We start from the raw sequence: 14,108 nt of genomic DNA, 5'->3' as shown, positions 1-14,108 counted from the left end.
TGGCACTAGAAGTGCTTCAGAGAACAGATGTCTGACTGCTCCGTTGAAACCGCAGCTGGGGAAGGGGTTAGCATTCAAACACCAGACATTTGTGATGCTCAGCGCTGGACTGTGTCCCAAGCAAACTTGAGGACAAGTGAAAACGTGCTCCCTCCTCTGCTTTTTTCTACCCCTAGATCCTAGACTGTTGGTGGTTATAGTGCGTATTGCGCAGTTGCGCAATTGTGTTCCGGAACCGAGTCGGATCAAATGTTGCAAGAAATCCTTTTCGTCTGCTTTCTACAGTGGATGTGTGCCATTTCGACGCCGAATGTGAGGCTTGGGGAACATGTTGACAAAACGGTAGGCTGGAGTGCTTCAGAGAACGAATGTATGACTGCTCTGTTGAAACCCCAGCTGGGGATGGTGTTAGCATTCTCACACCAGGCATTTAACATCACTTTATTAGCCCTATACAATTTTTTGCATAAGGAATTCGTCCTTTCGCATACCCCAGCATGTCTCCATGAGACACTGACACACAGAGAGAGAGAATCATCTCATTCGTGATGCTCAGCGCTGGATTGTGTCCCAAGCAAACTTGAGGACAAGTGAAAACGTGCTCCCTCCTCTGCCTTTTTTCTCCCCCGAAACTGTTGGTGGCTTGTAATGCGTATTGAGCAGTTGCGAAATTGTATTGCGGAACCGAGTCGGATCAAATGTTGCAAGAAATCCTTTTCGGCTACTTTTTACAGTGGATGTGTGCGATTTCGACGCCGAATGTGAGGCTTGGGGAACATGTTGACAAAACGGTAGGCTGGAGTGCTTCAGAGAACGAATGTATGACTGCTCTGTTGAAACCGCAACTGGGGATGGGGTTTGCATTCAAATACCAGACATTTGTGATGCTCAGCACTGGATTGTGTCCCAAGCAAACTTGAGGACAAGTGAAAATGTATTCCCTCCTCTGCTTTTTTCTCCCCCCAGACTGTTGGTGGCTTATAGTGCATATTGCGCAGTTGCGCAATTGTGTGCCGGAACGGAGTCGGTACGAACGTGCCTTCTAGTGCGTATTGCGCAGTTGCGCAACCGTGTGCCGGAACGGAGTGGGATCGAACGTGCCTTCTAGTGCGTATTGCGCAGTTGCGCAACATTGTTCCGGAACGGTGTGGGATCGAACGTGCCTTCGAGTGCCTATTGCGCAGTTGCGCAACAGTGTGCCGGAACGGTGTGGGATCGAACGTGCCTTCTAGTGCGTATTGCGTAGTTGCGCAACATTGTTCCGGAACGGTGTGGGATCGAACGTGCCTTCTAGTGCCTATTGCGCAGTTGCACAACATTGTTCCGGAACGGTGTGGGATCGAACGTGCCTTCTAGTGCGTATTGCGCAGTTGCGCAACATTGTTCCGGAACGGTGTGGGATCGAACGTGCCTTCGAGTGCCTATTGCGCAGTTGCGCAACAGTGTGCCGGAACGGTGTGGGATCGAACGTGCCTTCTAGTGCGTATTGCGCAGTTGCGCAACATTGTTCCGGAACGGTGTGGGATCGAACGTGCCTTCTAGTGCCTATTGCGCAGTTGCGCAACAGTGTGCCGGAACGGTGTGGGATCGAACGTGCCTTCTAGTGCCTATTGCGCAGTTGCGCAACAGTGTGCCGGAACGGTGTGGGATCGAACGTGCCTTCTAGTGCGTATTGCGCAGTTGCGCAACATTGTTCCGGAACGGTGTGGGATCGAACGTGCCTTCTAGTGCCTATTGCGCAGTTGCGCAACAGTGTGCCGGAACGGTGTGGGATCGAACGTGCCTTCGAGTGCGTATTGCGCAGTTGCGCAACATTGTTCCGGAACGGTGTGGGATCGAACGTGCCTTCGAGTGCCTATTGCGCAGTTGCGCAACAGTGTGCCGGAACGGTGTGGGATCGAACGTGCCTTCTAGTGCGTATTGCGCAGTTGCGCAACATTGTTCCGGAACGGTGTGGGATCGAACGTGCCTTCTAGTGCCTATTGCGCAGTTGCGCAACAGTGTGCCGGAACGGTGTGGGATCGAACGTACCTTTAAGTGCGTATTGCGCAGTTGCGCAACACTGTTCAGAAACCAAGTCGGATTAAATGTTGCAAGAAATCCATTTTATCTGCTTTTCACAGTGGATGTGTGCGAATTCAACGCCGAGTGTGAGGCCTGGGGAACATGTTGACATGGCACTAGAAGTGCTTCAGAGAACAGATGTCTGACTGCTCCGTTGAAACCGCAGCTGGGGAAGGGGTTAGCATTCAAACACCAGACATTTGTGATGCTCAGCGCTGGATTGTGTCCCAAGCAAACTTGAGGACAAGTGAAAACGTGCTCCCTCCTCTGCTTTTTTCTACCCCTAGACCCTAGACTGTTGGTGGTTATAGTGCGTATTGCGCAGTTGCGCAATTGTGTTCCGGAACCGAGTCGGATCAAATGTTGCAAGAAATCCTTTTCGTCTGCTTTCTACAGTGGATGTGTGCCATTTCGACGCCGAATGTGAGGCTTGGGGAACATGTTGACAAAACGGTAGGCTGGAGTGCTTCAGAGAACGAATGTATGACTGCTCTGTTGAAACCCCAGCTGGGGATGGTGTTAGCATTCTCACACCAGGCATTTAACATCACTTTATTAGCCCTATACAATTTTTTGCATAAGGAATTCGTCCTTTCGCATACCCCAGCATGTCTCCATGAGACACTGACACACAGAGAGAGAGAGAAGCATCTCATTCGTGATGCTCAGCGCTGGATTGTGTCCCAAGCAAACTTGAGGACAAGTGAAAACGTGCTCCCTCCTCTGCCTTTTTTCTCCCCCGAAACTGTTGGTGGCTTGTAATGCGTATTGAGCAGTTGCGAAATTGTATTGCGGAACCGAGTCGGATCAAATGTTGCAAGAAATCCTTTTCGGCTACTTTTTACAGTGGATGTGTGCGATTTCGACGCCGAATGTGAGGCTTGGGGAACATGTTGACAAAACGGTAGGCTGGAGTGCTTCAGAGAACGAATGTATGACTGCTCTGTTGAAACCGCAACTGGGGATGGGGTTTGCATTCAAATACCAGACATTTGTGATGCTCAGCACTGGATTGTGTCCCAAGCAAACTTGAGGACAAGTGAAAATGTATTCCCTCCTCTGCTTTTTTCTCCCCCCAGACTGTTGGTGGCTTATAGTGCATATTGCGCAGTTGCGCAATTGTGTGCCGGAACGGAGTCGGTACGAACGTGCCTTCTAGTGCGTATTGCGCAGTTGCGCAACCGTGTGCCGGAACGGAGTGGGATCGAACGTGCCTTCTAGTGCCTATTGCGCAGTTGCGCAACAGTGTGCCGGAACGGTGTGGGATCGAACGTGCCTTCGAGTGCATATTGCGCAGTTGCACAACATTGTTCCGGAACGGTGTGGGATCGAACGTGCCTTCGAGTGCGTATTGCGCAGTTGCGCAACAGTGTGCCGGAACGGTGTGGGATCGAACGTGCCTTCGAGTGCGTATTGCGCAGTTGCGCAACATTGTTCCGGAACGGTGTGGGATCGAACGTGCCTTCGAGTGCCTATTGCGCAGTTGCGCAACAGTGTGCCGGAACGGTGTGGGATCGAACGTGCCTTCTAGTTCGTATTGCGCAGTTGCGCAACATTGTTCCGGAACGGTGTGGGATCGAACGTGCCTTCGAGTGCCTATTGCGCAGTTGCGCAACAGTGTGCCGGAACGGTGTGGGATCGAACGTGCCTTCTAGTGCGTATTGCGCAGTTGCGCAACAGTGTGCCGGAACGGTGTGGGATCGAACGTGCCTTCTAGTGCCTATTGCGCAGTTGCGCAACAGTGTGCCGGAACGGTGTGGGATCGAACGTGCCTTCTAGTGCCTATTGCGCAGTTGCGCAACATTGTTCCGGAACGGTGTGGGATCGAACGTGCCTTCTAGTGCCTATTGCGCAGTTGCGCAACAGTGTGCCGGAACGGTGTGGGATCGAACGTGCCTTCGAGTGCGTATTGCGCAGTTGCGCAACATTGTTCCGGAACGGTGTGGGATCGAACGTGCCTTCGAGTGCCTATTGCGCAGTTGCGCAACAGTGTGCCGGAACGGTGTGGGATCGAACGTGCCTTCTAGTGCGTATTGCGCAGTTGCGCAACATTGTTCCGGAACGGTGTGGGATCGAACGTGCCTTCTAGTGCCTATTGCGCAGTTGCGCAACAGTGTGCCGGAACGGTGTGGGATCGAACGTACCTTTAAGTGCGTATTGCGCAGTTGCGCAACACTGTTCAGAAACCAAGTCGGATTAAATGTTGCAAGAAATCCATTTTATCTGCTTTTCACAGTGGATGTGTGCGAATTCAACGCCGAGTGTGAGGCCTGGGGAACATGTTGACATGGCACTAGAAGTGCTTCAGAGAACAGATGTCTGACTGCTCCGTTGAAACCGCAGCTGGGGAAGGGGTTAGCATTCAAACACCAGACATTTGTGATGCTCAGCGCTGGATTGTGTCCCAAGCAAACTTGAGGACAAGTGAAAACGTGCTCCCTCCTCTGCCTTTTTTCTCCCCCGAAACTGTTGGTGGCTTGTAATGCGTATTGAGCAGTTGCGAAATTGTATTGCGGAACCGAGTCGGATCAAATGTTGCAAGAAATCCTTTTCGGCTACTTTTTACAGTGGATGTGTGCGATTTCGACGCCGAATGTGAGGCTTGGGGAACATGTTGACAAAACGGTAGGCTGGAGTGCTTCAGAGAACGAATGTATGACTGCTCTGTTGAAACCGCAACTGGGGATGGGGTTTGCATTCAAATACCAGACATTTGTGATGCTCAGCACTGGATTGTGTCCCAAGCAAACTTGAGGACAAGTGAAAATGTATTCCCTCCTCTGCTTTTTTCTCCCCCCAGACTGTTGGTGGCTTATAGTGCATATTGCGCAGTTGCGCAATTGTGTGCCGGAACGGAGTCGGTAGGAACGTGCCTTCGAGTGCGTATTGCGCAGTTGCGCAACATTGTTCCGGAACGGTGTGGGATCGAACGTGCCTTCGAGTGCCTATTGCGCAGTTGCGCAACAGTGTGCCGGAACGGTGTGGGATCGAACGTGCCTTCGAGTGCATATTGCGCAGTTGCACAACATTGTTCCGGAACGGTGTGGGATCGAACGTGCCTTCTAGTGCGTATTGCGCAGTTGCGCAACATTGTTCCGGAACGGTGTGGGATCGAACGTGCCTTCGAGTGCCTATTGCGCAGTTGCGCAACCGTGTGCCGGAACGGTGTGGGATCGAACGTGCCTTCTAGTGCGTATTGCGCAGTTGCGCAACATTGTTCCGGAACGGTGTGGGATCGAACGTGCCTTCTAGTGCCTATTGCGCAGTTGCGCAACAGTGTGCCGGAACGGTGTGGGATCGAACGTGCCTTCTAGTGCCTATTGCGCAGTTGCGCAACATTGTTCCGGAACGGTGTGGGATCGAACGTGCCTTCTAGTGCCTATTGCGCAGTTGCGCAACAGTGTGCCGGAACGGTGTGGGATCGAACGTGCCTTCGAGTGCGTATTGCGCAGTTGCGCAACATTGTTCCGGAACGGTGTGGGATCGAACGTGCCTTCGAGTGCCTATTGCGCAGTTGCGCAACAGTGTGCCGGAACGGTGTGGGATCGAACGTGCCTTCTAGTGCGTATTGCGCAGTTGCGCAACATTGTTCCGGAACGGTGTGGGATCGAACGTGCCTTCTAGTGCCTATTGCGCAGTTGCGCAACAGTGTGCCGGAACGGTGTGGGATCGAACGTACCTTTAAGTGCGTATTGCGCAGTTGCGCAACACTGTTCAGAAACCAAGTCGGATTAAATGTTGCAAGAAATCCATTTTATCTGCTTTTCACAGTGGATGTGTGCGAATTCAACGCCGAGTGTGAGGCCTGGGGAACATGTTGACATGGCACTAGAAGTGCTTCAGAGAACAGATGTCTGACTGCTCCGTTGAAACCGCAGCTGGGGAAGGGGTTAGCATTCAAACACCAGACATTTGTGATGCTCAGCGCTGGATTGTGTCCCAAGCAAACTTGAGGACAAGTGAAAACGTGCTCCCTCCTCTGCTTTTTTCTACCCCTAGACCCTAGACTGTTGGTGGTTATAGTGCGTATTGCGCAGTTGCGCAATTGTGTTCCGGAACCGAGTCGGATCAAATGTTGCAAGAAATCCTTTTCGTCTGCTTTCTACAGTGGATGTGTGCCATTTCGACGCCGAATGTGAGGCTTGGGGAACATGTTGACAAAACGGTAGGCTGGAGTGCTTCAGAGAACGAATGTATGACTGCTCTGTTGAAACCCCAGCTGGGGATGGTGTTAGCATTCTCACACCAGGCATTTAACATCACTTTATTAGCCCTATACAATTTTTTGCATAAGGAATTCGTCCTTTCGCATACCCCAGCATGTCTCCATGAGACACTGACACACAGAGAGAGAGAGAATCATCTCATTTGTGATGCTCAGCGCTGGATTGTGTCCCAAGCAAACTTGAGGACAAGTGAAAACGTGCTCCCTCCTCTGCCTTTTTTCTCCCCCGAAACTGTTGGTGGCTTGTAATGCGTATTGAGCAGTTGCGAAATTGTATTGCGGAACCGAGTCGGATCAAATGTTGCAAGAAATCCTTTTCGGCTACTTTTTACAGTGGATGTGTGCGATTTCGACGCCGAATGTGAGGCTTGGGGAACATGTTGACAAAACGGTAGGCTGGAGTGCTTCAGAGAACGAATGTATGACTGCTCTGTTGAAACCGCAACTGGGGATGGGGTTTGCATTCAAATACCAGACATTTGTGATGCTCAGCACTGGATTGTGTCCCAAGCAAACTTGAGGACAAGTGAAAATGTATTCCCTCCTCTGCTTTTTTCTCCCCCCAGACTGTTGGTGGCTTATAGTGCATATTGCGCAGTTGCGCAATTGTGTGCCGGAACGGAGTCGGTACAAACGTGCCTTCTAGTGCGTATTGCGCAGTTGCGCAACCGTGTGCCGGAACGGAGTGGGATCGAACGTGCCTTCTAGTGCCTATTGCGCAGTTGCGCAACAGTGTGCCGGAACGGTGTGGGATCGAACGTGCCTTCGAGTGCATATTGCGCAGTTGCACAACATTGTTCCGGAACGGTGTGGGATCGAACGTGCCTTCGAGTGCGTATTGCGCAGTTGCGCAACAGTGTGCCGGAACGGTGTGGGATCGAACGTGCCTTCGAGTGCGTATTGCGCAGTTGCGCAACATTGTTCCGGAACGGTGTGGGATCGAACGTGCCTTCTAGTGCCTATTGCGCAGTTGCGCAACAGTGTGCCGGAACGGTGTGGGATCGAACGTGCCTTCTAGTGCGTATTGCGCAGTTGCGCAACATTGTTCCGGAACGGTGTGGGATCGAACGTGCCTTCTAGTGCCTATTGCGCAGTTGCGCAACAGTGTGCCGGAACGGTGTGGGATCGAACGTGCCTTCTAGTGCCTATTGCGCAGCTGCGCAACAGTGTGCCGGAACGGTGTGGGATCGAACGTGCCTTCTAGTGCGTATTGCGCAGTTGCGCAACATTGTTCCGGAACGGTGTGGGATCGAACGTGCCTCCTAGTGCCTATTGCGCAGTTGCGCAACAGTGTGCCGGAACGGTGTGGGATCGAACGTGCCTTCGAGTGCGTATTGCGCAGTTGCGCAACATTGTTCCGGAACGGTGTGGGATCGAACGTGCCTTCTAGTGCGTATTGCGCAGTTGCGCAACAGTGTGCCGGAACGGTGTGGGATCGAACGTGCCTTCGAGTGCGTATTGCGCAGTTGCGCAACATTGTTCCGGAACGGTGTGGGATCGAACTAGTGACTATTGCGGAGTTGCGCAACAGTGTGCCGGAACGGTGTGGGATCGAACGTGCCTTCTAGTGCCTATTGCGCAGTTGCGCAACAGTGTGCCGGAACGGTGTGGGATCGAACGTGCCTTCGAGTGCCTATTGCGCAGTTGCGCAACAGTGTGCCGGAACGGTGTGGGATCAAACGTGCCTTCGAGTGCGTATTGCGCAGTTGCGCAACATTGTTCCGGAACGGTGTGGAATCGAACGTGCCTTCGAGTGCCTATTGCGCAGTTGCGCAACAGTGTGCCGGAACGGTGTGGGATCGAACGTGCCTTCGAGTGCGTATTGCGCAGTTGCGCAACATTGTTCCGGAACGGTGTGGGATCGAACGTGCCTTCTAGTGCCTATTGCACAGTTGCGCAACAGTGTGCCGGAACGGTGTGGGATCGAACGTGCCTTCTAGTGCCTATTGCGCAGTTGCGCAACAGTGTGCCGGAACGGTGTGGGATCGAACGTGCCTTCTAGTGCCTATTGCGCAGTTGCGCAACAGTGTGCCGGAACGGTGTGGGATCGAACGTGCCTTCGAGTGCGTATTGCGCAGTTGCGCAACATTGTTCCGGAACGGTGTGGGATCGAACGTGCCTTCGAGTGCCTATTGCGCAGTTGCGCAACAGTGTGCCGGAACGGTGTGGGATCGAACGTGCCTTCTAGTGCGTATTGCGCAGTTGCGCAACATTGTTCCGGAACGGTGTGGGATCGAACGTGCCTTCGAGTGCCTATTGCGCAGTTGCGCAACACTGTTCCGGAACGGTGTGGGATCGAACGTGCCTTCGAGTGCGTATTGCGCAGTTGCGCAACAGTGTGCCGGAACAGTGTGGGATCGAACGTGCCTTCTAGTGCGTATTGCGCAGTTGCGCAACATTGTTCCGGAACGGTGTGGGATCGAACATGCCTTCGAGTGCCTATTGCGCAGTTGCGCAATTGTGTGCCGGAACGGAGTCGGTACGAACGTGCCTTCTAGTGCGTATTGCGCAGTTGCGCAACCGTGTGCCGGAACGGAGTGGGATCGAACGTGCCTTCTAGTGCCTATTGCGCAGTTGCGCAACAGTGTGCCGGAACGGTGTGGGATCGAACGTGCCTTCTAGTGCGTATTGCGCAGTTGCGCAACAGTGTGCCGCAACGGTGTGGGATCGAACGTGCCTTCTAGTGCGTATTGCGCAGTTGCGCAACATTGTTCCGGAACGGTGTGGGATCGAACGTGCCTTCGAGTGCCTATTGCGCAGTTGCGCAACAGTGTGCCGGAACGGTGTGGGATCGAACGTGCCTTCGAGTGCGTATTGCGCAGTTGCGCAACATTGTTCCGGAACGGTGTGGGATCGAACGTGCCTTCTAGTTCGTATTGCGCAGTTGCACAACATTGTTCCGGAACGGTGTGGGATCGAACGTGCCTTCTAGTGCCTATTGCGCAGTTGCGCAACAGTGTGCCGGAACGGTGTGGGATCGAACGTGCCTTCGAGTGCGTATTGCGCAGTTGCGCAACATTGTTCCGGAACGGTGTGGGATCGAACGTGCCTTCGAGTGCCTATTGTGCAGTTGCGCAACATTGTTCCGGAACGGTGTGGGATCGAACGTGCCTTCTAGTGCCTATTGCACAGTTGCGCAACAGTGTACCGGAAAGGAGTCGGATCGAACGTACCTTTAAGTGCGTATTGCGCAGTTGCGCAACAGTGTTCAGAAACCAAGTCGGATTAAATGTTGCAAGAAATCCATTTTATCTGCTTTTCACAGTGGATGTGTGCGAATTCAACGCCGAATGTGAGGCCTGGGGAACATGTTGAGATGGCACTAGAAGTGCTTCAGAGAACGGATGTCTGACTGCTCCGTTGAAACCGCAGCTGGGGAAGGGGTTAGCATTCAAACACCAGACATTTGTGATGCTCAGCGCTGGATTGTGTCCCAAGCAAACTTGAGGACAAGTGAAAACGTGGTCCCTCCTCTGCTTTTTTCTACCCCTAGACCCTAGACTGTTGGTGGTTATAGTGCATATTGCGCAGTTGCGCAATTGTGTTCCGGAACCGAGTCGGATCAAATGTTGCAAGAAATCCTTTTCGTCTGCTTTCTACAGTGGATGTGTGCCATTTCGACGCCGAATGTGAGGCTTGGGGTACATGTTGACAAAACGGTAGGCTGGAGTGTTTCAGAGAACGAATGTATGACTGCTCTGTTGAAACCCCAGCTAGGGATGGGGTTAGCATTCTCACACCAGGCATTTAACATCACTTTATTAGCCCTATACAATTTTTTGCATTAGGAATTCGTCCATTCGCATACCCCAGCATGCTCTCCATGAGACACTGACACACAGACAGAGAGAGAAGCATCTCATTTGTGATGCTCAGCGCTGGATTGTGTCCCAAGCAAACTTGAGGACAAGTGAAAACGTGCTCCCTCCTCTGCTTTTTTCTCCCCCTAGACCCTAGACTGTTGGTGGTTATAGTGCGTATTGCACAGTTGCGCAACAGTGTGCCGGAACAGAGTCGGATCGAACTTACCTTTAAGTGCGTATTGCGCAGTTGCGCAACAGTGTTCAGAAGCCAAGTTGGATTAAATGTTGCAAGAAATCCATTTTGTCTGCTTTTTACAGTGGATGTGTGCGAGTTCAACGCAGAATGTGAGGCTTGGGGAACATGTTGACAAAACGGTAGGCTGGAGTGCTTCAGAGAACGAATGTATGACTGCTCTGTTGAAACCCCAGCTGGGGATGGGGTTAGCATTCAAACACCAGACATTTAACATCACTTTATTAGCCCTATACAATTTTTTGCATTAGGAATCCATCCTTTCGCATACCCCAGCCTGACACACAGACAGAGAGAGAAGTATCTCATTTGTGATGCTCAGCGCTGGATTGTGTCCCAAGCAAACTTGAGGACATGTGAAAACGTGCTCCCTCCTCTGCCTTTTATCTCCCCCAAAACTGTTGGTGGCTTGTAGTGCGTATTGAGCAGTTGCGAAATTGTATAGTGGAACCGAGTCGGATCAAATGTTGCAAGAAAACCTTTTCGTCTGGGTAAACTCTCACAATCCTCTCATTTATCATGTAAGTAGATGTTTAAGTGCAATCTGCATTTAATGCTTCTTGGAACTAGGAATCAGGGTTCCCCCTGAGGGGTGGGGCGGGGGGTACATCACACATGAAGGACCAGTCAACTAAGGCATATCAAGTGAGCATCAGATTATGTTGCTAAACTTTAACCAGTTTATTCTTACCTTAAAATAGAAGTTACCACAGAGGTCCGGGCTCAGCTGCCTTCAGTGTCTGTCCTGTTGCCCACGAAGTGGACGAGCGGTGGACTGCTTTAATCCAATACAAAGGAATAGGATCGAATCTCTCCAAAGGAGGTCCCTTCAGATCACTAAAAAGAAGTGAGGAGAGTGAGGAGTTAACTTTTTAGAAGCTAGTCTCTCCTTGGCCACCACATAGGTAGATCTGAATAAAACTGCGATTTCCTGAATTAATCCACTCCTCGGATAAATGCATGCCAAGTGCTTTGTCTGACAGCAAAAGACCCTATACATCTCTGCATATTGTGAATCCCAAGTTTCCATTCTTAATGAAAGGCCATGGGTTACGTTTTGAACCCACAGTTTTACGATTGAACCCAAAACTAGCAAGTAAAGTTCCCTGTTTTCTCTTGGGCATCGTTGTTGCTTCACAGTAACTCATATATAAAAACTAATGTCACTGGACATTTTCTCTGCAATTTCACTGTGTGCCTTTTTTTTAGAAAACTTAAGCAAGAGTTATTCCTTAGTTTGTCTGCTTGTTAGGTGAAAATCTGAAGACGAAACGTTGCCTACTTTTGGAACCGCGCCGCCATGGCCTTGATCAGTAACAGCATTAAGTTGCTTAGCTATTTCTATGGCAACAACACACTCAAAACACAAATATAAATGTAGTCTATACTGGAAAAAAGTGAGATATAAATAGGAAATTTCTTAAATTGTCAGTCTCCATATTTCAAAGACCTCCCCCCCTCCCAAAATCTCACAAAATGGTCTCTTCAGGGGAGCTCGTGCCTTGCTCAGCTAAGCTCCCCTGTAATTTGCACTGTGCTTGGAACCCAAACCCTAATTTTGACCTGAAATACACCCTCATTCTAACACCATTTTACAGCCTTTTCCAGCTAACAGACAATTTGTCTAGATAAGATACATTATCAGAGAACATACATTTCCAAAAGCATTTTTCAGTGGATTTGATTGTTTTGGAATTTTTGTGATTTGGGAAACATTTTCAAAGAACAGTAGACTGGAGTGCTTCAGCGACAGATTGTTAGATTGCTCTGCTGAAACCCCAGCTAGGGTTAGGGTAAGCATTTCCACACTAGACATTTGTGATGCTCAGAAGTGACCACAGAGGTCTGGACTCAGCTGTCTTTGGTCTCTTTCTACACATCTACACTTAATGCTTCTTGGAACCCAAACCCTACACTGGTCTGAAATGCACCGTCATTCCAATAGCATTTTTCACCTGATTGACAATTGTCTAGATAAGATACATTATTGGAGAAGATAAAAAATAAACACCGTTGTTGGAAATGTATTAGTATTTAATTAACCTGGAACATACAGTTGACGGAAAGTCAGACATTTAAGAGGTGAAAACAGAATTTAACTAAAGAATTGCAGATCGTTAACTTTAAAACTGACCTGGGCTTTTTATGCATTTATTTGTAAGGAGTTGAAGCATACTTAAATCAGTATTACCACAGACCATTTAACCAAACATTAGGACAAGATAATCCAAATATTTCACAGGATTGTTATAGTAAGCTTTCTTTGTAAACAAGCTGTGCCAATTAAGTCAATACATTCAGCCTATCATTATTCAAATACCAGTGTATTTAATATTTCAAGGATCCTGTACTGCTGCTCAGATAATCTGATCTCCCATGGTGGACTGTGTAAGCCAAAGCCATAAGAAAAAAAAATATAGGTAGGTTTCTCAGCTAGAAACAGGAACTGGTGGGGTTGCACACAAAACTAATAATCCTAATGCAGGTGTCAAAAACTTTAGGAAAAGTGAACATTTCTCCCCTTCTGCAATTCCCCAATCAATTTTGAAATTTTGACATGTTTAATGTAGGCATCTACATTCAATATGGGAAATGATATTCTATACCCTATCTAGAAGCATGGAACAACTGTCTAAATTATATGTACAGGCGTAAGTTAACAACTGTCAGGGGCAGAAGATGTCCAACACTGCTGTAGGGGAACCTAAATTACTCTTAGATTTGGAGCTTCTAAATACACAAAGGAGTATTTAAATCAACAGCAATGAGTTTGTATAATGATTCCGTGTACAACCCTGATACATGAAATTACCTCTAAATTTAAAATGCCTTATAAATAAAACTCCTAAATTAAGCACACATGCTGCTCGGTCACTACTTTCCCAATCAACTCTGAATTACTATTTTCTTTATTGAAAGAAAATCCATTTTACCGTATATATGACTGTACTTTGCTTAGTAAAAACAAGAAACATCAGTTAAATAGCAGACGTTATATATATTCATTAATACATACATTTTCATCCATGTAAGCAACCAGTGCAAATCAGGACACCAGCCCATTGCAGGACAGACACTTAGACACAAACACCAACATGCACACTGTCAATTCTTCCAGAAGGCAATTAACCTACTAGCACGTGTTTGGACTACAGGTGGAAACCAGAGCACCTGGAGAAAACCCTGGCCAACACTGGGAGAGCATGCAATATCCACACAGATAGCACCCCACAGTCCCAGTGCAGCAAGGCCAACCACTGTGTCGCCATGCTGCTAGATGTCATATACAGCATACTTTAGATTATATTAGTTAACAAAAATACCAGAGCATAACTGTCTAAATATCTATACTTTCCCAATAATAATGTAAAATTACAGAATGTTGTGATGTTCAGGGAGAGGTAACAAAACAGGTTGCCTCATTGTTAATTGATTGACACTAACTATTTAAAATTAAAGAGGTGATTTAAGGGGTTCAACAGAGCCAGTGATTGAGCTGTGATTTTCTAGGGCCAACAGCAGCCATCTCTTTTCTAGTTTACATTACAAGTGACTTGAGAAGCAATAACTGGGAAAACAAAAGATAGTAGTGAAGCAAATCAAGCCAAACAAAAGCCAGAGAAAGTCAAGCTGTCATTTTTAAACTAATGCTGTTTCACCATGGAGTAGACTGTGCTGTACTTGACTCTTCTATGCATGGCCTGGCTGCTGTTGTGAAGTGCTTTGGTATCTCTTGAGATGAGAAGAGGTGCATGAATGTAAG

The 14,108-nt window shown here is 49.0% G+C and overlaps 1 long non-coding RNA gene across 1 annotated transcript in view; it reads right to left on the bottom strand.

Moving 5' to 3' along the window:
• Nucleotides 1-14,108, bottom strand: part of LOC107078309 (uncharacterized) — a 99,020-nt gene that overhangs the window by 40,638 nt on the left and 44,274 nt on the right. The window contains exon 4 of the long non-coding RNA XR_011189842.1: nt 11,037-11,182. This is a non-coding gene — a long non-coding RNA (uncharacterized lncRNA). The remainder of the gene's footprint in view (nt 1-11,036; nt 11,183-14,108) is intronic.

The sequence above is a fragment of the Lepisosteus oculatus genome, chromosome 6 (genome assembly GCF_040954835.1).
Source record: "Lepisosteus oculatus isolate fLepOcu1 chromosome 6, fLepOcu1.hap2, whole genome shotgun sequence".
Lineage (NCBI taxonomy): Eukaryota > Metazoa > Chordata > Actinopteri > Semionotiformes > Lepisosteidae > Lepisosteus > Lepisosteus oculatus.
Note: the sequence above shows the minus strand (reverse complement) of the source record. Positions and strands in the feature narration are given on the sequence as shown.